Source organism: Primulina tabacum, chromosome 9, assembly GCF_025594145.1.
Source record: "Primulina tabacum isolate GXHZ01 chromosome 9, ASM2559414v2, whole genome shotgun sequence".
NCBI classification, from domain to species: Eukaryota; Viridiplantae; Streptophyta; class Magnoliopsida; order Lamiales; family Gesneriaceae; genus Primulina; species Primulina tabacum.
Window position 1 is genome coordinate 3,013,612 of NC_134558.1, and position 25,630 is coordinate 3,039,241.

At 39.0% G+C, this 25,630-nt stretch overlaps 1 pseudogene; it reads left to right on the forward strand.

The window, feature by feature from the left end:
• LOC142556857 (anaphase-promoting complex subunit 2-like) overlaps positions 1–25,630 on the forward strand; it is a 42,173-nt pseudogene that overhangs the window by 10,897 nt on the left and 5,646 nt on the right.

Below are 25,630 nucleotides of genomic sequence, written 5' to 3' on the forward strand. Positions count from 1 at the left end.
AAGGGTTTAGAATTATATTTAAAAGCCTTCAAATACACCAAAAACGTGTTTTCTAAGCCATAGAGACGGACCCTATGCCCCTCTCCGTGTATGGGTCCATGTACATGCTGGAAATCACTCATTTTTCATGGCAAGACCCGGACCCCGTGTAGGGGTCCGTGTACCCACTGTCCAAGGGCCAAAACTGTATTTTTTCTTCCGGATTAGCCAAAGTGGTAAACATGAAAGTTGTAGCCCTATGTCTTGTCTTGCATCTCCAATTGGCCTCATGTCATTTGAAGGTCTGAGTAAAAAGTTATGGTCATTCTCCCAACATGTGTCAGTGTAAGAACAACGATACACACGACACACTTCGGGCCACTTTTGGCTCGTCTTTCCTAATGATTTGAACAAAACTCAAAACATGAAAGTTATAGCATTATATCTTATCTTTCTAATGAAAGTGACCTCACATCAATTGGATCAATATACAAAACATTATACTAAAAACCACAACTACTGCCACATTTATCATACCGTTTCTACATTTCCATTTCTTATTTGGCTCAAGATCAACTTTCTATTCTACCCATTCATTTCCATAATCATCACCAACTATGAACATAATACCAAAACAATAATTATATAATAACCATTCCAATAAACATATCCATAACCAGTAACCATTTAACATATTCTCAACCAGTAAAGCATAAAACATGATCATAACAATAATAAACCATAAGGATTAACATGATAAAAGGTTGGGCTATTATAATCTCCCCTCCTTATAAAATTTTCGTTCCCGAAATTTGCTTACCGTTGAATAAATTGGGATAACGATGTTTCATTTCTTCTTCCGGTTACCAATTCGCCTCTTCAATCATATGATTCCGCCATAGAACTTTTACAATAACAATATCTTTGTTTCTTAATACTTTTACCTTGCGATCAAGAATTTGAACCGGTACTTCTTCGTAGCTTAGGTTAGGTAAAAGATATAATGATTCATGTCGAAGAACATGAGATGGATTGGGAAGATATTTGCATAGCATAGACACATGAAAGACATTGTGCATTCGATCCAAGTCTGGTGGCAATGCAAGACGATAGGCTCGGTCTCCAATCTTGTCGAGAATTTCAAATGACCCAATATATCGAGGACTTAACTTACCTTTCTTGCCAAAATGCATCACTCCCTTGAAAGGGGCTATTTTAATAAAAACATGATCGCCTACCTCGAATGTCAAAGGTCGTCGACGAACATCGGCATAACTCTTCTGTTTAGACTAAGCAGTCTTCATTCTTTCTTGGATCGATGCCACAACATCTGCTGTTTGTTGAACCAATTCTGGGCCCAACATCTTCCTTTCACCTACTTCTTCCCAAGACAAAGGAGATCGACACTTTCTTCCATATAACTCCTCGTAGGGTGCCATGCCGATTAAAGACTGGTAGCTGTTGTTATACGTAAATTCCACTAAAGGCAATTTAGAATCCCAACTTCCCGGGAAATCAATTGTGCAAGCTCGTAACATATCTTCAAGAATTTGAATTACCCTTTCAGACTGCCCGTCGCTTTGAGGATGATATGCTGTGCTAAAGGCCAACTTGGTGCCCAAGGCTCTGTGCAAACTCTTCCAGAATTCATAAGTAAACCTCGGGTCACGTTTATATAAAATTGACACAGGGATTCATGAAGTCTTACAATCTTAGCCACATAGACTTCAGCATACTGGCTCATTGTAAATGTTGTCTTGACTGGAAGAAAATGAGTCGACTTGGTTAACCTGTCAAAAATCACCCATATGGAGTTGTAACCCTTTGGTGTTCTTGGAAGTCCCGTTAGGAAGTCCATGGTGATGTGTTCTCACTTCCATTGGCTCTGATACCAATTGAAACACCCCACTCCCATGATATTTTAATTAAATAATTAACGTATGCGGAAGCTTTAACATTTAAAAGGGAAAAAACAATATATCCTTTACATCATAAACATTATCCATACTAATATACATGATCGTTTACAAAATAGCATCCAACACATAACCACAAGCCAACAAAATAATTTGTTTTTCCCCTCATTCATTTAACAAACTACATGATATTTTAAAACTTCTCATGTTGTTGGAACTTTTCAAGTTCGCAATCTTGATTTTGATGTTAACAAAACTTGTTATTGTGTTTCTAACATATTTACTCAAGTGTGAAGTTGCAAACACAAGAAGCAAGCTGAAACTGAATTTTGCACAAACTGAATTTCTGGCGAGCTTCGGTTTTTTTATGATATCTCTCAACTGGATTATTCAAATGACAATCCGCCAACTAGACTGATTAGAAAACTCAATTTGAAACAAATCGTATTGCACGTCAGTTGGGCAAAATCGGATGTTATCATGGTCTAATTGATCGCTCAATTACCGAACTGATCACACAAAAACATCAATCAGTTGAGTTTGAGCAGCTGCGGTATTTTGGTCATATCTCTCAGCTCGGTTATCGAAATGAAGCGATTCAGTATGCGTTGGAAAGATAAGACAATGATATACAAATCATCTTCAGAAGTCAAAGTCTGAATCAAAGCTTAAGATGCTGATAAATGACGATGAAGTTACTGGTTCTGCACAAACTGAAATCAGCTAGGCTGATTTCAGCACACCAGCTGAAACTGAACCAACTGCTGACCAGCTGACCAACCAACTGAACTGAACCAGCTGCTGACCAACTGAAACTGAACCAGACCAGCTGAAGACCAGTTGAACCAGACCAGCTGAACTAAACCAATTGAAACTGAACCAGACCAGCTGAAGATCAGTTGAACCAGTCCAACTGAACCAGTTGAAGTGAACCAGACCAACTGAACCAGTTGAACTGATTGACCAGTTGAGTTGACCAGTTGACCAGAGTTGACCAGTCGAGAAAATGTCCAGCAAGACGAATTTGACCGTTGCAATTCCAGAAACAGTACAGAAACTTTCCAACGGTCATATTCTTGTGTCTAACGTATATATCAGTATTGGAGCCTATAAATACAACATATTGAAGATCAAACAACAGCTTTTGAAGTGGATTCAAAGCATGGGCAGTTAGCATGAAGATATCAGCTAGTTGAGAGCACAAGCCCTTGTGTGAGGATACATTTGAGATATACACTGTAAATGATACATTCCTCACACACAATCACTCACACATATACAAGAGAGTTGAACTTCAAAGATTAGTTGAGTGAGTCTTGCACAAAGACAATAAACTTGTGTATATAGTCTTTGCATATGAGACATTAAACAATATGCTGATTGTGAGGTGCTGCCTACAATCTTGAGTGCTAGGAGTTCTAGTTGGGTGCTACCCTTCCGTAATGGGTTGGTACAAGTAGTTGTATAAATCAAAGTCTTCTAGTGGATCCTTCCCAAGGGGAAGAAGGGGTGACGTAAGAGTGTTTGAAATCTCCGAACATCCATAAACAAATTCGTGTCTATTTGTTTATTGCATTTGCTTATCATTTTCACTGTTTTTAAAGATGCATTGTTGAAGCATTTTATGTGTTCTTCAAATATCAAAATATTGTATACCAAGTGTTTGATAAAATGCTTCAACTGAATATTTTTACTCATTCAACTTGCATATATTTTAAATGGTTTACAAAATATTTAATCGGTTTCTACGAAGGATTATTTTGAGTATCTTCCGCTTGGTTTTTAACCAAACTCGATTTAATTCATCGGTGTTCAATATTTCAAGAACCGAGCTATTGTAGCTCAACGATTACCCCCCTAATCGATCCCAACACATGTTCATTGTATCCCAAATAAAAATGACATGATAAAAAGCCTTTCCCCATTTCCTTCTACATGACTTCTCTTGCCCTGAACAATCCGTTTCAGTCCTTCTTATCACCTGCATCACATGACATTAACTGGAATGAGATAAAATTCAGTAAGTAGAAAGCTGTACGTAGCAATTATATATACATATCTTTGGCTTAAAACATGGCTATGGCAATGGCAATAAAGAATGAATCATAAGTCTCAAATCAATGTAAAGGGTATCTCATATCATGAATTAAAGGAAGGAAATGACAGTTCTGTGACCTGTGGCAAGTATCTCTTTGATATAAATATCAAAACTGTGAGAGATACTTCATAATCATGTGATTGGCCAATGACATGCATGTAATAACTATCATTCCTTGGCTTTGATCATGGGAAATTTTATTGATGCAATTCAACAAATACTTGGTAAGCAACAATAGAGTACTAGCTCTTTATCAAAGAATTCAATGATATTCTTGGCTCAATAAATAATTAACAATACATACATCAATAATTTAACAAGGGAAAGAGCTAGATATCAATAACTATGGCTTTTATACATATAAATCATGTGAGCAATAGAAGGAAAAGCTTCTACTTACAACCCACAATCACTTGGTAGCTATAATATCTTGAAGCAATCCCTACAACCATAAACACAACAATAACTATATATCATCACCAATAGCCAAAGAAATTCATCATCTCTTTAAACTCTTCTAACTTCCAAAAATACTAAGTTCTTACCTTGTAGCTTGGAATTTGAGGTAGAATAAGCTAAGAATTCTACTAGACTTCTTTAACTTGAGGTGTAATTTGAGGGAGAGAAAATCTTTGATGGAGAAAGGAAAGAATCGATGGAGAAGGATAGAAATGAGGAGTGAAGGGTTTAGAATTATATTTAAAAGCCTTCAAATACACCAAAAACGTGTTTTCTAAGCCATAGACACGGACCCCGTGCCCCTCTCCAGTGTATGGTTCCGTGTACATGCTGGAAATCACTCATTTTTCATGGCAAGACCCGGACCCCGTGTAGGGGTCCGTGTACCCACTGTCCAAGGGCCAAAACTGTATTTTTTCTTCCGAATTAGCCAAAGTGGTAAACATGAAAGTTGTAGTCCCTATGTCTTGTCTTGCATCTCCAATTAGCCTCATGTCATTTGAAGGTCTGAGTAAAAAGTTATGCTCATTCTCTCAACATGTGTCAGTGCAAGAACAACGATACACACGACACACTTCGGGCCACTTTTGGCTCGTCTTCCCTAATGATTTGAAGAAAACTCAAAACATGAAAGTTATAGCCTTATATCTTATCTTTATAATGGAAGTGACATCACATCAATTGGATCAATATACAAAACATTACACTAAAAACCACAACTACTGCCACATTTGTCATACCGTTTCTTCCCTTCCATTTCCTATTTGGCTCAGGATCAAATTTCTATTCTACCCATTAATTTCCATAATCATCACCAACTATAAACATAATACCAAAAAAATAACCATATAATAACCATTCCAATAAAAATATCCATAACCAGTAACCATTCAACATAATCTCAACCATTAAAGCATAAAACATGATCATAACAATAATAAACCATAAGGATTAACATGATAAAAGGTTGGGCTATTACACAGAAATCATCCGTTCTTCGAGTTTTCTCTCATCTTATAGCATTTGAATGCTTAGTTCTTTAATGTTTTTGATATGTTTGTTTTTCTATATTAAGAGAGTGTGTCTTATTATCTGAAGTTGCCATACTTGGACCAACAATCGAGCTCTTTTTGTCGTCTTATAGTTTCCTTTTCTTTTTTTCTTTTTTTTTTGCACGTGAAATGGAGGGGATGGTGGATTCAGCGTCGTCTATTTGAAATTTAGCTATCCTAGAGTCAGTCGGTGAAAATTCGATTGATGAAATTGAGAGTAGCTGGAACGCATTTTGCGATGCAACAGAGGAGCTTCTAATGGATGCTGGTGATATATCACATGCCTCTGAGTTCATTTCACATGTGAGGAATCACGACAGCAGTGGGCTGGAGTCATTGGCCGTGGAGGACTTCTGTTGTTCAATGGAGGTTTATGACTTCTCCACTTGTTCATTAAATTTATCTAGTAATTTTCCTTCTTACTTTGGTATGGAAAGGCTTTCTTTTGGATTATTTTCATGATGAGTTGTTGTGTTCAATCATATAAATTAGATTGTTTAGCTCTTATCAGCTGTGATTATGTGACAAATTAAAATTTAAGCTTTTTTGTAATCATGTTAATAGTTGAGACAAAGATTTCACATAAATAAAAGCTAAAAAGTGGGACTTAGTTTTCTTGTAATATTTCTTTCCCCTTAAATTTTTCCATGCTCCTCGGTATACAGCTCAAACAGAATGGAATAATTTGGAATACTGACAACCATTTAAAACAATTATGCATACATCAGCTAATGTGACTTATGTCTTTGAATGAACCATGCTGATACGTGCTAAAGTTTTTTTTTTTTTTTGCTACAGAAAAACTTTGAGGAAAAATGGATTTTGTATGCATTTTGATGCCTACAGAGACTTTGCAGTAATAAATATTGATGATCCGGTATGTATGCCAGTGATCTCTAAGTTTTCTTTCCTTTTCTTTTGTTCGAGTGTCCTGTGTTATTAAATGTTGTCTATGTTACATATTTTTAGACTAATGAACAAAGGAAGTTCAGACGAATATTTAGTAAATGCCATATATCCTTTTTTTTTTAAAATAGTTTTTAAGGTATAGTTCATCCTTAAATTACCAAGTTCTTTAAAGTTGCAATCCTAAATTAAGGTGATTTTTGTTTATCCTGACATTAAATTTTTCAATTTGATTCATAATATTTGCTATGGTTTATTTCTTTCTCACAAGAGTTACTATAAAATGGCTTTGATAATCATCCTCTTAAATATGACGCACTACCAGTATCTCCAACCCATCTCTATTTTAGATGAAATCTCCAAAATAGAGTATGGGTTGGTGCTCCAACCCAACTCCAAATGCAATCTTCATTTTGAAGATTGCAATAGTGATCATCCATTTTCGGAGGATCACTATTCATTTGAAGATCAATATGGAGATTACACTAAATTACTAAAATTTCATCGTAACAATGGTAAAATAGTCATTTTGTATTTTTATGTATTTGTTTTGCTCCATTTTATATTATTATATTTTAAATTATTTAATTAATTAATTTTAATGTTAAATAATTTTTATACTTGGTTAATTTATTTTAATTGTTTTATTATTTTCATGAATTAATTATAAGACTATTGTTTATAATAATCATGAAATGGAAATAATAAACAAGATAATGATCACAAAAATTAATAACATAATTTATTAGAAACACTTATTGTCTATTTAATTTATTTAACTTGATAAACATGCGATTTTTTTAGATGATAAACAGTAGACAATACTAAACGACATCACAAATAATTAAAAGATATCACCAACAATTTTGTAATATTTTTAGAGGATATGAGTTGAAAAAGTTTTTTAAAAATAGATATCCGTGATCTCTATTTTGGAAGATAAAAGATAAAAAATAAAAGATATGGGGTCGAAGATGTACTTATAAAATGGATGCTAACGAACGATTTTGAAAAATGTTTAATGTATATTCTCTTTCTTCGTAACGTGATAAAAGTCCGATGCCTCTGATTCCTCGAAAGGGTCAAAACCTGTAACCCAATATTTCACTGAAATTCAAGATTTGTGGCAGGAGTTTGACCTTGTTCTTGATGATCAGTTCACCTGTGTTACGTGCAGCACCAAATCCAGAATTAATATTGAAAGTGTTTTTTATTTTTTGGTTGACCTTAAGCGGAACCCGGACGATGTTCGTGCCAGGATTGTTGCCCTTGATCTTTTCCCCTCTCCCGAAGATGCATTTGCAGAAGTTCGATGCGAGGAAGTTCGCCGTAAGGTGATGCTTACTGATGATATATATCCACCTCCGTCAGCCCCTGAAGCATCGGCCTTAATGTCCAACAAACAGCCTGCACAAGGACCTCGAAAAAAATCTGATGGCCAAGGATTTCACACTCAATGCAGCCGAGAGAACACTAGTCCAGCGGGGTGTCTCTGCCTCATTTAGCAAAGAGCAGATTGTTCAGATCGAGGAATACTACAGGCTCATCGCTCAGGGTCGATAATTCCTCATTCCAGCTCCACCATCGGGTCATGCTGAGTTAGTTAATCTGGTAAAATTCCTTGGTCTTCATTTACTCCTATTACAGACCCTTGGATCATTGATTCGGAGCCTCAGATCATATGACATTTGATTCTCATTTATTTTGTTCATATTTTCCTTGTTCTCATCGAACCACTGTGAAAATTATTGATGGGTCTTTAACTCTCGTTGCTGGCATTGACAATATCCAATTATCTCCACATATTACTCTCAAATATATTTTTCATGTCCCTGCTTTGAAATGCAATTTGATCTCTGTTAGCAAAATCACACTTGATAATAATTGTGTTGCTAAGTTTCTACCACTGTAATGTCAATTTCAGGACCTATCTTCGGGGATGAAAATTGACAATGCTAGAATTCATGATGGACTCTACTACTTTGAGGATACTTCATTAGGCAGTCCACTGTCCTTGATGTCCCTTGTTACTTCTGCTTATGTACCGTTATTTTACTTTAATTCACAGTGACGTGGGGGTCGGAACCAATTTCCTCTTCCCATGAAAAAAATGGTTTCTCACTTTCATTGATGATCATACACGGTTACATAGGTTTATCTTTTTTGTGACAAATGTGAAACTAGCCACACATTTAAAGCCTTTCACAAGATGGTACAAACCCAATTGCAAACCAATATCCGCACTCTTCGCGCTGATAATGGAAAAGTATATTTTAGCTCCATCTTGGGAAACTATTTGTTGGAACACGAAATTATACACCAAACTTCATGTGTAGATACTCCTCAACAAAATGAAGTTGCTAAACGGAAGAACCGTCACATCTTGGAAGTAGCTCGTTCTTTCATGTTTACCATGAACGTCCCAAAATATTTGTGGGGGATGCCATTTTTACGGTTGCCTACCTCATGAATAGCCTTCCAAGTCTCTCACTCCTGTCTCAAACACCTCTATCTCTCCTCCAAAACACATATCCCCATCTTTCCCGCTCTCATAACATACCTTTAAAAACATTTGGATGCACAACGTTTGTACATGTTCATGCTCATCATCGCAGTAAACTTGATCCTCGAGCTTTATAAACTGTCTTCCTTAGGTACTCTCCAACTCAGAAAGGTTATCGTTGTTATTGTCCTCGCATCAAAAAAACATATGTCTTGTGCGATGTAACCTTTTTCGAAGACACTCCTTATTTTTTTCTCAACTTCACTTCAAGGGGAATAATCCTATTCATGATGAAGCTCGTTTTTATTGGGACTCTTTCCCTACTTGATACTACTATCGATACAACAGTTATTCCCACAATCATTTCTTTGTGTGATCACCCTAAAAAACCCATGATTACTTCCACTTCAAACAATGATTCAACTCCAAATCACAATGGAGAATCGGAAACAGGGGGAGTTTCAAGGATTCATCATGAAATTCGAGTCTACTCAAGAAGAGCCAAACCTCAAACTAAAAAAGAACTTGTGAATCCTAGTTACAGCCATGAAGAGGAACCAGTGGTAGATCCTCAGCCTATACACAAATCAGGTATTGTTCTTGATCTTGACTTACCAATTGCTGTAAGAAAAGGTGTAAGATCATGTACCAAGCATCTTATCTCCAAGTTTGTGTCATATTCTCATCTCTTAGCTTCTTTTCGTAGGTAATTTACAACTGCTGTAACTAATGGTGTTGTTGAAATTGCGTTCAACCATAGCGGATAAAATCCGTTGTCGTTGCTATTATTTGCGACGGTTTACCAAAAACTGTCGCTAATTAAGATCACCGTCGTTAAACTTAGCGACAGACATCACAACAAATCGTCGCTAAAATTTGTGACGGTTTAACATATCGTCGCTACAATTAGCGACGGTTTTCTATAAAGAAATTAGCGACGGTTGCTAAGTTTTTCAGTAAAATAAAAAAATTACTTTTAATAATTTAATAAATCTAAAAAAAAACTTACAATCTGACTATGCTAACATATTCATAATCTATAACACTTAAAAATTTACCAAAAATTGAAACGAAAAAATGTACCATAAATCGAAATTAAAATCGTCTAAGAGAGAAAAATTTTAAGTGTTGTGAATTGGTGTGGAAGAAAATGGACAGAAAACGCGATATTTATAGACAATTTGCGACAGTTAGGCATAAACTGTCGCTAGTAGCAACGGTTGTATATTGAACCGTCGCTAAGTTAAAAATTGCGACGGTTTTGCTTACAACCATCGCTATATTTAACGACAGTTGTGTTAAACCGTCGCTAAATTTAGCAATGTTTTTAAGCAAAACCGTCACAATTATTAAATTAGCGGCGGTTTTGTTAAAAGCGACGGTTTTAGCAAAACCGTCGCTAAATATAGCGACAGTTTAAAAGAATCGTTGTTGTTTGTCCAAAAAACACGCTAACCGACAACGGTTTTCTAAACCATTGTCGATTGTCCATAAAAACACGCTAAAAGACAACGGTTATGTTTGACCCTAAAAAAACGCTCAAAAGATAACGGTTTTCTAAAAATCGTTGTCTTTTGTTTAAAAAAACGCACATACCTGGAAGTAAGGAATTTTTCACTAAAAAAGCATATGGCAACGGTTTTTCACTAAAATCGTTGTCGTATGTGCGTTATTGAAAGGCGATTTTCTTGTAGTGCATTGATTCCCAGGTCTATCACGGAGGCATTATCCATCCCTGAGTGAAAACTGCATTATCGAAGAAATGTGCTCCATGAAACAAAACAACACCTGGAACTGCGTAGAATTACCTGCAGAAAAAAACGTTTTTTTGCTGCAAATGGGCCTTCATAGTCAAGTATAAATCATATGTTTTGTTGAAAGTCGTAAAGCATGTTTGGTAGCCAAAGGCTTCACTCAAACATATGAGATTGATTGTAATGAGAATTTCGTGCATGTTTCCAAACTGAATATTATTATAATACTTTTATTCCTAGCGGCAACATTGAATGGCCTCTGCATCAACTTGATATAAAGAATGCATTTCTAAATGGGGAACTCAATGAAGAAGTTCATATGAGTCAACTACCAGGATTTGAAGAACTAAGGGTAAAAACCATGTGTAAGCTCAAATAATCACTCTATGGGCTGAAACAGTTTACTCGTGCATGGTTTGACAGATTCTCCAAAGCAATAAAGGAGCTTGGATACGTTCAAGAACAAGCCGATCAAACACTCTTTATCAAACACTCTACAAAAAGAAGCATCACCATTCTTATAGTCTATGTAGATGTCATCATTCTAACTGGAAATGACGGTGAAGAAATGGAGAAAATCAAGATGATTGCAAGAGAATTCGAAATTAAAGATCTCGGAGCCCTGAAGTATTTCTTGGGAATGGAAATTGCTAGAAGCAAACAGGATATCTCAGTTTCTAAAGAAAATACACCTTAGATCTTCTTCTACAAGAAACATGTATATTGGGATGCAAGCCAAGCAAAACCCCATTTGAATTGGGAGATAAAGCAAAATTTATTGAAAGAAGACCAGTTGACAATGCCTAGTGGGAAAATTCATTTATCGCTCACACACTTGATATTGCCTTTTTACTAAGCTTAGTAAGCCAATATATGCATTCACCATGTCAAGGTCACCTCGATGCAGTATATGGAATCTTGAGATACTTGAAGCAAACTCCTGCAAAAGGATTACTCTTTGCAAAGACTAATAATCAAAGTGTGAAGGCTTTCACCGATTTGGAATGGGCCGGCTCCATCAATGATCCAAAGTCAACCTCGGGGTATTGTACGGTGATATGGGGGAATTCACTAACATGACGAAGGAAAAAAAGTCGATTGTCGCAAAAAACAGTGCTGAAGCTGAATATAAGTCTATGGCTCAAGGGGTATGCAAACTAATCTGGATAAAAAAAGGTATTCGGTTTGAAGGTTCTATGAAATTGTATTGTGATAATAAGTCAAAAATTAGCATAACTCACAATCCTTTTCACATTACCGAACCAAGCATGTGGAAGTGGATCAACACTTCATTAGGGAAAAAGTGGACAAAGGCACCCTTTGTATTGAATATGTGCCTACATCCCACCAAGTTACAGGTCTTTTTACAAAAGGATTAACTGAACAAACTCTTGAGTTTCTTATTGGCAAACTAGGCTTCATCAACATCTATAGCCAAGTTTGAGAGTGAGTGCAGAAAATATTTTCATGATTTTAAATGTCTATATTTTTGTAAATATCAATTGAGATAGGATTAAAAATTTGATACGATATTTTATGATTTTAGAATGATAGGATAATATTTTCTTGTTTCCTTAATTTATGGGAGGCAAAAAATTGGGTGAGACGATCTCATGGGTCGTATTTTATGAGACAGATCTTTTATTTGGGTCATCCATGAAAAAGTATTATTTTTTATGCTAAGATTATTACTTTTTATTGTTAATATCGGTAGGGTTGACCCGTCTCACAGATAAAAATTCGTGAGACCGTCTCACAAGAGATCTACTCCTTTATGGGTTTGCTTCCTTACGTAATCTATAAATGATGAAACATCGTATTCATCAATAATATGCAGAATTCATTGTCTTCCTCTGCATTTGATGGAGATTTAAATATTTTGAGAAGTATAAAATTATCATTTTCAAGTGTAAAAAACATGTAAAATAAAAGTTATCTGAGATAGAACTCGGTGCCTTGAGTAGTGAGTTATAGTTGTTCCCTTCACAGATTCACAACCTGCTCTTTACATCTTCAGTCTTTGGTTTGTTCATCTAAGCTGGTAATAAATCTAAAGGTTAATATACACTTTCTGAGTTAAGATGAAAGCATTGTCCTGGTCAATGTATTTGTGGTGTCACCTTCTGGTGTTGTACCCAAAAATTGTACATAACATTACGGTTATCTGGGAGTTGATGTATACCACTTAATTCATGAAGGGTTAGATTAGTTCAGATGTGATTCAAAACTTTTTATTAGTGTGTTTGGAAATCTGGTTCTTTCTCCACTTCTGAAACTGCTCGTCAGACTTCTATCCTGCCCGAATTCGGTCTATCAGTGTCGGCTGCACTGTCAGGTAGAAAGATTAGGGGCACTGCCCCTGGCATAAACTGCAAGCTTAAATCGCTGGATCTCTGCCTGCAACGGTCTCTGTACTAATAGCTGAGCGATCACTGCAGTCTTCTGCTCAAGCCATCTGCAACTACATTAGCCTTACCCTGATAGTAGATAATGTCACAATCATAATCCTTCACCAGCTCTAGCCACCTCCGCTATCTCATGTTCATCTCTTTCTGTGTTAAGAAGTACTTCAGGATCTTGTGATAAGTGAAAATCATGAACTTCTCCCCATATAGATAAGGCCTCCAAATCTTCAGGGCAAAAACCACTGCTGCTAGCTCGAGGTCATGAGATGGGTAGTTCTTCTCATGGACCTTCACCAGTCTGGACGCATTGGCTATAACTCTGTCATGTTGCATCAGAACTGTGTCCAAACCGAGCTTTGAAGCATTTGTATAAACCACAAACTCTCCTTGCCCCCGATGACACAGCTAGAACTGGTGTAGTGGCCAATGCCTGCTTCCACTTGTTAAAGCTCTCATGGCACTCAGATCAGATAAACTTGGCATTCTTCTTTTTCAAGGCGGTCATAGACACCGCAATAGAAGAGAAGCCCAGAGTAAAATTCAGGTAATAACAAGCCAATCCCAAGAAGCTACGGATCTCTGTCACGCTCTTGGGCACTGCCTGTAAGGCCCGAGAATTTGATTATCACAATCAGATTTGTTTTGTTGATAAGTAAGGTAACTGTAGACGCCTTGTATCGGACCGGAAGAGACGAGAAAGTAGATGCAAATTATAGATATGAGATGAACTCGGCGCATATGCGCCACTAGACCGGCGCACATGCGCGAAAAGTACAGAAGTATTGGCGCACATGCGCGAAAAGTACAGAAGTATTGGCGCACATGCGCGAATTAAGGGCGCGCATATGCGCGACACCTCCAGAGACTTTGGCGCACATGCGCAAGATGAAGCGCGCATATGCGCGAGGTATTGATGCCGAGACAATATGTCTCGCGCATATGCGCGAGTTAAGGGCACGCATATGCGCGAGAAGTCCAGCATGCACACTAAGTTGACACATGGCATGAGCTATATAATGTGTAACACTTTCATTTCTTCATCTCCATCAGCAATAACCGAGAGAAAGAGATTCAGAAAAGCTCCAAGTTCTCCCTAGCTTAGAATTGTGATTGTCTCACATTTAGTTATCCGATTTTCGATCCGAGGTGATATTCGTACTCCTCTTGCTATTGGCTACAAAAGGAAGTAAGTATTGTTAACTTTCAACATGTTTTGAAGTTAAGATGTTGAAGAAATCAGATATTGATGGTTATTATGTATTCTTGTGATGTCTCTGAACGTATATTTCAAAACGGATCGAAGAAAGATTATCGTATGTGATTATTTTGTATTTTCAGAAAATGGGTATAGGGGATTATGCAGATTTTGAAGTGTGGTGGATGATTATTGAGAATTGGGAATTGTTGATATCATATATATGTTATTGAGTTGATCGGTATCGAAATAATACGTCGTTATGCCGTCCAAAATGTACCGAGAATGAATATTGTTAAGTACATGTATGGATTGAATAGAATGTTGATCTTGTATCTATTGAACATTACCATTTCAGATTCATTGTGCCTCACTTCGACTTCGAGACCTCGACATCGATAAAAGTTCAACAAGAAAGGTATAATGCATGTTTTGTTTGGGGAAGACAAAACTCAAATGAGATTCAGTTTGAGTTTCCCAACAAAATCACATACTAGAATTATTGTTTATCTTTTGATATGATTGTGATTTGTTTATAGATTTATATTCAAATATCTTGATATGATGATGTCTTGTTTATAGATTTATATTCAAGCCTTTGAGATAGGAGAGTCATTGGCAGACTTGCCAAACTAGATGTTCGGTGGTATCGACGCTTCGGATTAGATTTACTCCGATTGTAGACATTCGATACAGATATGACCGAAGTCTAGGAATAAGACGTACAGTTACCCCGATTGGGAGGGTAAGTGACAGACAGTGACGTCTTATTCACATCGGGATCCCTAGAGTAGAGTCGATTCGAGTCAAGACATGATTTGATTTGAATTACATGTTTAGATAGATCGGTTTCATAGACTATGGAGCCATTGTTATTGCTTTCATGCATGATTTATGATTTTGTATCAGCATGTATACATGTTTTATACTGGGATTTGTTCTTACCGGAGTTTTCGGCTGTTGTTATGTCTGTATGTGTGCATAACAACAGGTGGGGTAGGATCTGGGTCACGTCAGAGATGAGATCAAGATAGCGTGGTGACTACGGGCGCAGAAGATCAGTAGTGATGTTGTACTAGATTTGTACTACTTGTAGTTTATGGTTTGGATTGAACACTAGTGATGTGTTTGTAGTAGAACTTGACATGTATATTATATGTGTTGTAATTAAATAAAGAAAGATATTATGCTTAGTATTTACATTTGAATTAATGTTAAAAAGCGAAAATTTGACCCACATTTTGAATAAAGATCCAATTAATCCCGAAAAGAATTGAGTTAGAGCCCGGGTCCCCACAACAGGTGGTATCAGAGCAGTAGGTTCTGTAGACTGAGATAGAATAGAATGAGCGGGGTAGATCGAGTCTTCTTCCTTACTTTTGCTGTGCTAGCATGATTTAATGCTTTCCCTATTATATGTTGTATTGTATCTGAGTTGATTTACAGCATATACTTGTAAAGACTGAATCAGAACCGATTCTGGATCAGAGGTATATGATCAGAGGAGGGCTGAGACAGATTGTATAGATTGTATCCTAATCTCTTTGATAATCAGATATGCCGCCTAGAAGAATACCACAACCAGCTGCAGGTCAAGTGCCAGAACAGGGGAGTACGTCAGGTACCCAGATAGACATAACCGCTACCCCGATGGAGACTCTGTTGAAGCGGTTTCAGTCATTCCGATCCCCGACTTTGAAAGGCACTGAGAGTGCAGCGGATTGCGAAAGCTGGTTGGATGATATAGAGATGTTATTTGAATCACTTGCCTATACAGATGAACGTAGGGTGAAGCTGATTGGGCATCAATTGCAAGAAGTGGCCAAGAGTTGGTGGCTAACGGCGAAACGAGCCTTAGAACATCGAGGTATTGATATTACTTGGAAATTCTTTAAAGATGAATTTTATCAACGTTTCTTTCCAGTCTCCTATCGAAAAGACAAAGGGGCCGAATTTGCAAACTTGAGACAGGGCCAGTGGAACATAGAGGAGTATGTTGCCAAATTCTCGTCCTTGCTTCGATTTGCACCTCATGTAGCAGGGAATGATGAGGCAGTTGCCGATCAGTTCATAAATGGTTTGAATCCGGACATCTTTACCCTAGTGAACACGGGGCGACCCAACACTTTTTCTGAGGCGCTGAATCGAGCGAAGGGAGCAGAGGCTGGCTTGATTAGGCAGCGAGGAGCTTCCTATAGTGTTCAGGGTCAGAGACCGCCACCGTTCGCCACACAGTTTCCACCACCTCCTTCTCGATTTGATAGTGGAATCAGTAGTAGTGGGAAGAAAGATTCTTTGAAAGCTAAGGGTAAGCAGTTCAAGAGAGCAGGGAGCAGTTCATCGAGCTCCAGTGGATCAAGACAGAGAGGTCCTGGCCAGAGTACAGATGTGACAGGTGTATATTGTACTACTTGTGGAGGCCGACATGCCACAGAGCAGTGTCAGGGGGTGATGGGCAGATGTAACATATGTAAGCAACAGGGACATTTCGCCAGAGTTTGTCCCCAGAGAGGTGCACAGAGATTTCAGAATGCAGGGTCATCAGCATCAGTGACTCAGCCTGAGAGGCAAGCTTCGTCTGTCCATTCCTTCCAGCCCACGCCTACACAGTCTCAACCTAGAGCCAGAGGTGGACAGACAGTGAGCCAACCTCCCAGACAACAGGCTATGGTGTTTGCACTGACCGAGGAGCAAGCCCAGGATGCGCCAGACGATGTGATTGCAGGTAACTGTTTTCTTTGCGGTTATCCTGCATATGTATTGATAGATACAGGTGCATCACATACATTCATATCAGAACGTTTTGCATTGACACATGCATTGCCTGTAGAGTCATTGTCTACTGTAGTGTCTATTTCTTCTCCGTTGGGAAGTGGTCTGATATCTGTGACTTCAATTAGACATTGTATACTACAGTTTGAGGGACATGAGATTGATTTAGAATGTGTTGTACTTGGTTTATCTGATTTTGATTGTATTGTCGGGATTGACATGTTGACTAAGTACAGAGCCACCGTAGACTGTTTTCACAAGATTGTCAGATTCAGACCTGAAATGACAGAGGAGTGGAAATTCTACGGTAAGGGTTCCAGATCTCGGATTCCCTTAGTATCTGCTCTGACTATGAGTAGATTGTTGCAACAAGGAGCAGAAGGGTTCCTTATTTATTTAGTAGATTTACTGAAATCGAGCCCGGCATTGGCAGATTTGCCAGTAGTACGGGAGTTTGCAGATATATTTCCTGACGAGATTCCAGGGTTACCTCCCGCCCGAGAGGTAGATTTTAGCATTGATCTTATTCTAGGTACCGTTCCTATTTCGAGAGCTCCATGTAGGATGGCTCCAATAGAATTGAAAGAATTGAAAGCACAATTAGAAGATCTTCTAGCCAAGGGATATATCAGACCTAGTGTATCTCCTTGGGGTGCTCCAGTGCTATTTGTACGAAAGAAAGACGGTTCTATGAGATTGTGTATAGATTACAGGCAACTGAACAAGGCAACGATAAAGAACAAATATCCTTTGCTTCGTATCGACGACTTATTTGATCAGTTGCAGGGATCATCCATCTATTCCAAGATTGATCTGAGATCTGGATATCACCAGCTGCGAGTACGAGATATTGATATACCAAAGACAGCATTCCGAACCAGGTATGGACATTATGAATTTATTGTCATGCCTTTTGGTTTAACGAATGCTCCAGCGGTGTTTATGGGACTGATGAACCGCGTCTTTCAGAGATATTTAGATGAGTTTGTGATTGTTTTTATTGATGATATTTTGGTGTATTCTAAGAATCTGACTGAGCATGCCAATCATTTAAGAATTGTGTTGCAAACATTGAGAAATGAAAGATTATATGCGAAACTGTCAAAGTATGAGTTTTGGCTGAGACAGGTTGTCTTCTTGGGTCATATCATATCTGGAGATGGTATTTCCGTGGATCCGAGTAAAGTGGAAGCTGTGATCAGTTGGCCGAGACCGACTTCGGTGCCTGAGATACGCAGTTTCATGGGTCTAGCAGGGTACTATAGACGATTCATCAAAGATTTCTCCAGTATTGCGAAGCCGATTACCCAGTTGACGCAAAAGAATACACCCTTTGTGTGGTCAGAGGATTGCGAGTCTAGCTTCCTAGAGTTGAAGAAGAGGCTGACCAATGCACCTGTCTTGATGATTCCTTCAGGTACTGGCGATTTCGTTGTATATTGTGATGCATCTCACAGAGGGCTGGGATGTATTCTTATGCAACGAGGTCACGTGATCGCATACGCCTCGAGACAGCTGAAGCCACACGAGATTCGATACCCCATTCATGATCTTGAATTGGCGGCGATCGTATTTGCATTGAAGATTTGGCGTCATTATCTTTATGGCGAGAAATTTGAGATCTACTCTTATCACAAGAGCCTGAAGTATCTGTTTTCTCAATCAGAATTGAATATGAGACAGCGTAGATGGCTCGATTTATTGAAAGATTTTGATTGTGAGATCAAGTACTATCCAGGGAAGTCAAATGCAGCAGCAGATGCCTTGAGTCGAAAGGTTTGTGCCCTATCCTTATCGACGATAGGTGTTTCGAATTTAGTTGAAGATTGTTGTTTGTCTGGTTTAACATTTGATACAGCTAGTAGACCTCTACGACTTGCTTCGATTCAAGTTGAGCCAGATTTGATCATGAAAATCAAAGAAGCTCAAAGAACAGATCAGAATATACAGAAGTCAATTCAGATGGTCAGATCAGGACATCAGTCTGAATATCAGGTACATGATTTTGTCCTGTATGTGAATAACCGTATTGTAGTGCCAGATGTTTCAGAGTTGAAACAACAGATATTGTCAGCAGCGCACTGTAGTCGGTTCAGTATTCATCCTGGTGGCAGGAAGATGTACAACGATCTAAAGACACAGTTCTGGTGGAAACAGATGAAATCAGATATTGCCGAATATGTGTCTAAGTGCTTAAATTGCCAACAGGTGAAGGCCGAAAGAAAGAAGCCCGGAGGTTTACTTCAGAGTTTGTCTATTCCTGAATGGAAATGGGATCACATTTCCATGGATTTCGTGACGAAGTTACCTCGATCATCCCGGGGTTGTAATGCGATTTGGGTTGTGATAGACAGATTAACCAAATCAGCGTGTTTTATTCTGTACAGAATGACGTACAGACATGATCAGATGGCTGAGATATATGTCAGAGAGGTAGTCAGATTACATGGTGTGCCGAAGTCTATCGTATCAGATCGTGATCCCCGATTCACTTCACACTTTTGGCACAGTTTGCAGCAGGCTCTAGGTACGACATTACACCTGAGTACTGCTTATCATCCCCAGACAGACGGACAGTCAGAGCGGACTATCCAGACTTTAGAGGATATGCTGAGAGCTGTAGTGCTATACTTTGGCACTAGTTGGCAAGATTCACTACCGTTGTGTGAATTCTCGTACAACAACAGCTATCAAACGAGCATAGAGATGGCACCGTTTGAAGCATTATATGGCAAGAAGTGCAGATCTCCTCTATATTGGGATGATATATCTGAGGTACCAGAACTTGGGCCTGATATGATTCGTGAGATGACCGAGAAAGTAAAGATAATTCAGAAGAGGATGAAGACGGCACAGGATAGGCAAGCCAAGTATGCCAATATCAGACGTAGACCGCTAGTATTTGAACAAGGAGACAGGGTATTCTTGAAGATTTCTCCCTTCAGAGGCATTGTCAGATTTGGCAAGCATGGGAAATTGTCTCCCAGATACATCGGTCCATACGAGATTCTGGAGAAGATTGAAGATCGAGCATATCGACTGGCTCTTCCTCCTTCCTTATCTGGGATACATGACGTTTTTCATGTCACGATGTTGCGTAGATATATGCCGGATATTTCTCATGTCATTCAGCTTGACGAAGTTGAGCTTGATCAGACATTGAGATATGTTGAACAACCGATACAGATTCTTGATCGAAAAGAAAAACAGCTCAGAACGAAGATTATTCCACTAGTGAAAGTCCATTGGAGTCGTCATGGCACTGAAGAAGCGACTTGGGAGACAGAGTCCGAGATGAGACAGAGATATCCCGAGTTATTTCTATGATGTGATTGTTCGTTCCATTTTCGATTACAGTGCCTCTTTTACTTGATTTAATTGATTGTCTGCGATTTCGAGGACAAAATCATTTCTTAGAGGGAGAGAAATGTAGGGCCCGAGAATTTGATTATCATAATCAGATTTGTTTTGTTGATAAGTAAGGTAACTGTAGACGCCTTGTATCGGACCGGAAGAGACGAGAAAGTAGATGCAAATTATAGATATGAGATGAACTCGGCGCATATGCGCCACTAGACCGGCGCACATGCGCGAAAAGTACAGAAGTATTGGCGCACATGCGCGAATTAAGGGCGCCCATATGCGCGACACCTCCAGAGACTTTGGCGCACATGCGCAAGATGAAGCGCGCATATGCGCGAGGTATTGATGCCGAGACAATATGTCTCGCGCATATGCGCGAGTTAAGGGCGCGCATATGCGCGAGAAGTCCAGCATGCACACTAAGTTGACACATGGCATGAGCTATATAATGTGTAACACTTTCATTTCTTCATCTCCATCAGCAATAACCGAGAGAAAGAGATTCAGAAAAGCTCCAAGTTCTCCCTAGCTTAGAATTGTGATTGTCTCACATTTAGTTATCCGATTTTCGATCCGAGGTGATATTCGTACTCCTCTTGCTATTGGCTACAAAAGGAAGTAAGTATTGTTAACTTTCAACATGTTTTGAAGTTAAGATGTTGAAGAAATCAGATATTGATGGTTATTATGTATTCTTGTGATGTCTCTGAACGTATATTTCAAAACGGATCGAAGAAAGATTATCGTATGTGATTATTTTGTATTTTCAGAAAATGGGTATAGGGGATTATGCATATTTTGAAGTGTGGTGGATGATTATTGAGAATTTGGGAATTGTTGATATCATATATATGTTATTGAGTTGATCGGTATCGAAATAATACGTCGTTATGCCGTCCAAAATGTACCGAGAATGAATATTGTTAAGTACATGTATGGATTGAATAGAATGTTGATCTTGTATCTATTGAACATTACCATTTCAGATTCATTGTGCCTCACTTCGACTTCGAGACCTCGACATCGATAAAAGTTCAACAAGAAAGGTATAATGCATGTTTTGTTTGGGGAAGACACAACTCAAATGAGATTCAGTTTGAGTTTCCCAACAAAATCACATACTAGAATTATTGTTTATCTTTTGATATGATTGTGATTTGTTTATAGATTTATATTCAAATATCTTGATATGATGATGTCTTGTTTATAGATTTATATTCAAGCCTTTGAGATAGGAGAGTCATTGGCAGACTTGCCAAACTAGATGTTCGGTGGTATCGACGCTTCGGATTAGATTTACTCCGATTGTAGACATTCGATACAGATATGACCGAAGTCTAGGAATAAGACATACAGTTACCCCGATTGGGAGGGTAAGTGACAGACAGTGACGTCTTATTCACATCGGGATCCCTAGAGTAGAGTCGATTCGAGTCAAGACATGATTTGATTTGAATTACATGTTTAGATAGATCGGTTTCATAGACTATGGAGCCATTGTTATTGCTTTCATGCATGATTTATGATTTTGTATCAGCATGTATACATGTTTTATACTGGGATTTGTTCTTACCGGAGTTTCCGGTTGTTGTTATGTCTGTATGTGTGCAAAACAACAGGTGGGGTAGGATCTGGGTCACGTCAGAGATGAGATCAAGATAGCGTGGTGACTACGGGCGCAGAAGATCAGTAGTGATGTTGTACTAGATTTGTACTACTTGTAGTTTATGGTTTGGATTGAACACTAGTGATGTGTTTGTAGTAGAACTTGACATGTATATTATATGTGTTGTAATTAAATAAAGAAAGATATTATGCTTAGTATTTACATTTGAATTAATGTTAAAAAGCGAAAATTTGACCCACATTTTGAATAAAGATCCAATTAATCCCGAAAAGAATTGAGTTAGAGCCCGGGTCCCCACAACAGGTGGTATCAGAGCAGTAGGTTCTGTAGACTGAGATAGAATAGAATGAGCGGGGTAGATCGAGTCTTCTTCCTTACTTTTGCTGTGCTAGCATGATTTAATGCTTTCCCTATTATATGTTGTATTGTATCTGAGTTGATTTACAGCATATACTTGTAAAGACTGAATCAGAACCGATTCTGGATCAGAGGTATATGATCAGAGGAGGGCTGAGACAGATTGTATAGATTGTATCCTAATCTCTTTGATAATCAGATATGCCGCCTAGAAGAATACCACAACCAGCTGCAGGTCAAGTGCCAGAACAGGGGAGTACGTCAGGTACCCAGATAGACATAACCGCTACCCCGATGGAGACTCTGTTGAAGCGGTTTCAGTCATTCCGATCCCCGACTTTGAAAGGCACTGAGAGTGCAGCGGATTGCGAAAGCTGGTTGGATGATATAGAGATGTTATTTGAATCATTTGCCTATACAGATGAACGTAGGGTGAAGCTGATTGGGCATCAATTGCAAGAAGTGGCCAAGAGTTGGTGGCTAACGGCGAAACGAGCCTTAGAACATCGAGGTATTGATATTACTTGGAAATTCTTTAAAGATGAATTTTATCAACGTTTCTTTCCAGTCTCCTATCGAAAAGACAAAGGGGCCGAATTTGCAAACTTGAGACAGGGCCAGTGGAACATAGAGGAGTATGTTGCCAAATTCTCGTCCTTGCTTCGATTTGCACCTCATGTAGCAGGGAATGATGAGGCAGTTGCCGATCAGTTCATAAATGGTTTGAATCCGGACATCTTTACCCTAGTGAACACGGGGCGACCCAACACTTTTTCTGAGGCGCTGAATCGAGCGAAGGGAGCAGAGGCTGGCTTGATTAGGCAGCGAGGAGCTTCCTATAGTGTTCAGGGTCAGAGACCGCCACCGTTCGCCACACAGTTTCCACCACCTCCTTCTCGATTTGATAGTGGAATCAGTAGTAGTGGGAAGAAAGATTCTTTGAAAGCTAAGGGTAAGCAGTTCAAGAGAGCAGGGAGCAGTTCATCGAGCTCCAGTGGATCAAGACAGAGAGGTCCTGGCCAGAGTACAGATGTGACAGGTGTATATTGTACTACTTGTGGAGGCCGACATGCCACAGAGCAGTGTCAGGGGGTGATGGGCAGATGTAACATATGTAAGCAACAGGGACATTTCGCCAGAGTTTGTCCCCAGAGAGGTGCACAGAGATTTCAGAATGCAGGGTCATCAGCATCAGTGACTCAGCCTGAGAGGCAAGCTTCGTCTGTCCATTCCTTCCAGCCCACGCCTACACAGTCTCAACCTAGAGCCAGAGGTGGACAGACAGTGAGCCAACCTCCCAGACAACAGGCTATGGTGTTTGCACTGACCGAGGAGCAAGCCCAGGATGCGCCAGACGATGTGATTGCAGGTAACTGTTTTCTTTGCGGTTATCCTGCATATGTATTGATAGATACAGGTGCATCACATACATTCATATCAGAACGTTTTGCATTGACACATGCATTGCCTGTAGAGTCATTGTCTACTGTAGTGTCTATTTCTTCTCCGTTGGGAAGTGGTCTGATATCTGTGACTTCAATTAGACATTGTATACTACAGTTTGAGGGACATGAGATTGATTTAGAATGTGTTGTACTTGGTTTATCTGATTTTGATTGTATTGTCGGGATTGACATGTTGACTAAGTACAGAGCCACCGTAGACTGTTTTCACAAGATTGTCAGATTCAGACCTGAAATGACAGAGGAGTGGAAATTCTACGGTAAGGGTTCCAGATCTCGGATTCCCTTAGTATCTGCTCTGACTATGAGTAGATTGTTGCAACAAGGAGCAGAAGGGTTCCTTATTTATTTAGTAGATTTACTGAAATCGAGCCCGGCATTGGCAGATTTGCCAGTAGTACGGGAGTTTGCAGATATATTTCCTGACGAGATTCCAGGGTTACCTCCCGCCCGAGAGGTAGATTTTAGCATTGATCTTATTCCAGGTACCGTTCCTATTTCGAGAGCTCCATGTAGGATGGCTCCAATAGAATTGAAAGAATTGAAAGCACAATTAGAAGATCTTCTAGCCAAGGGATATATCAGACCTAGTGTATCTCCTTGGGGTGCTCCAGTGCTATTTGTACGAAAGAAAGACGGTTCTATGAGATTGTGTATAGATTACAGGCAACTGAACAAGGCAACGATAAAGAACAAATATCCTTTGCTTCGTATCGACGACTTATTTGATCAGTTGCAGGGATCATCCATCTATTCCAAGATTGATCTGAGATCTGGATATCACCAGCTGCGAGTACGAGATATTGATATACCAAAGACAGCATTCCGAACCAGGTATGGACATTATGAATTTATTGTCATGCCTTTTGGTTTAACGAATGCTCCAGCGGTGTTTATGGGACTGATGAACCGCGTCTTTCAGAGATATTTAGATGAGTTTGTGATTGTTTTTATTGATGATATTTTGGTGTATTCTAAGAATCTGACTGAGCATGCCAATCATTTAAGAATTGTGTTGCAAACATTGAGAAATGAAAGATTATATGCGAAACTGTCAAAGTATGAGTTTTGGCTGAGACAGGTTGTCTTCTTGGGTCATATCATATCTGGAGATGGTATTTCCGTGGATCCGAGTAAAGTGGAAGCTGTGATCAGTTGGCCGAGACCGACTTCGGTGCCTGAGATACGCAGTTTCATGGGTCTAGCAGGGTACTATAGACGATTCATCAAAGATTTCTCCAGTATTGCGAAGCCGATTACCCAGTTGACGCAAAAGAATACACCCTTTGTGTGGTCAGAGGATTGCGAGTCTAGCTTCCTAGAGTTGAAGAAGAGGCTGACCAATGCACCTGTCTTGATGATTCCTTCAGGTACTGGCGATTTCGTTGTATATTGTGATGCATCTCACAGAGGGCTGGGATGTATTCTTATGCAACGAGGTCACGTGATCGCATACGCCTCGAGACAGCTGAAGCCACACGAGATTCGATACCCCATTCATGATCTTGAATTGGCGGCGATCGTATTTGCATTGAAGATTTGGCGTCATTATCTTTATGGCGAGAAATTTGAGATCTACTCTGATCACAAGAGCCTGAAGTATCTGTTTTCTCAATCAGAATTGAATATGAGACAGCGTAGATGGCTCGATTTATTGAAAGATTTTGATTGTGAGATCAAGTACTATCCAGGGAAGTCAAATGCAGCAGCAGATGCCTTGAGTCGAAAGGTTTGTGCCCTATCCTTATCGACGATAGGTGTTTCGAATTTAGTTGAAGATT